At 34.9% G+C, this 1,136-nt stretch overlaps 1 protein-coding gene across 1 annotated transcript in view; it reads left to right on the top strand.

Moving 5' to 3' along the window:
• Positions 1–1,136, top strand: part of RASSF6 (Ras association domain family member 6) — a 43,619-nt gene that overhangs the window by 21,231 nt on the left and 21,252 nt on the right. The window lies entirely within an intron of this gene.

Genomic DNA, 1,136 nt, shown 5'->3' on the forward strand with positions numbered 1-1,136 from the left:
ATAATGATGAATATGTGATGATAATAATAATGATATTGATAGCTGTCTTTACTGAGAATTCGCTGAGTATCAGGCATGATACTTTGTATTTACATGTGGTTCTCAGATACATGTAGAGTAATATAGAGATCTAAAGTTGAGCTGATGACTGAGGCTAAGGGTGGGATTTATTTTCCAGTTATGATGACAGAACCAAGCCAGGTTCAGACTAAACAGGATAACCTGCTAGAATTATCTTCATGAGCTTACCAACAACTTCCAAATTTTAGTTATTATTTTTTTCCAAGTTCTTCTCAATTTGGCCTCCTCTGCTTTTTCCATAACAAACCACATCCTATAATAAACATGATCTTCCTCCAGTGATTCCTTATCTTACCTTATGGGTTCTTGGAATCGTATTATATACAGGCCCTTCCAACTAGCCCTTTGAATTCCAGGGAGACCCAATATCTTGGCATCAAAGACACCATAACTATCTACTTCCTTCCTCACACATCAAAATCAGATAAGCACCAGTGTTAGGAAAAAATGAAGGATCCCACATCTACTTGATGATACTCTAATCATAACAGATACTTACTTAAAAGCCCAAAGTGAAACAGAACAAAAATGCCACCGGACGGTTCTGTTCGTAGATACTAACATGCTTAGTTGAGGAAATTAGTAAAGATGCTAACTATAAGTAGACAAAGGAGCAGAAGACAGATTTGAAATCATCTGCCTTTTCAGCTTGGAATACATTATAGCTCAGCCCAATTCCATTTAAACACCCTCTGACTGCCTAATAGATAGGTGAGTCCAATGCTATACTACAATCTTATATTCCAAAATCTCCTGTAGAAATTGGACTAACTCAATTACCTAATTAAGATTAGTAGATTACGGATAATTGTCGAGTATATATGGCCCAATGAAAAAAAAAATAATGAGATAGTGGGCAATCAGGAAAAAAAGTCATTTATATCATATTTCTTGCATATTCTGGGAAAAATTTATGAGAATAATCTCTGTAATATGATACTATTAGACACTAATACAAAGTATTAGTATTGTTTTCCTTTGCTTTTATAGAAGTTGGGATCAAAGTCCTTCAAGGCTTCCCATAGAACATAGCTATCTTTTCAAGGATCTTCCAC

This window comes from Trichechus manatus, unplaced genomic scaffold, assembly GCF_000243295.1.
Source record: "Trichechus manatus latirostris isolate Lorelei unplaced genomic scaffold, TriManLat1.0 scaffold00108, whole genome shotgun sequence".
Lineage (NCBI taxonomy): Eukaryota > Metazoa > Chordata > Mammalia > Sirenia > Trichechidae > Trichechus > Trichechus manatus.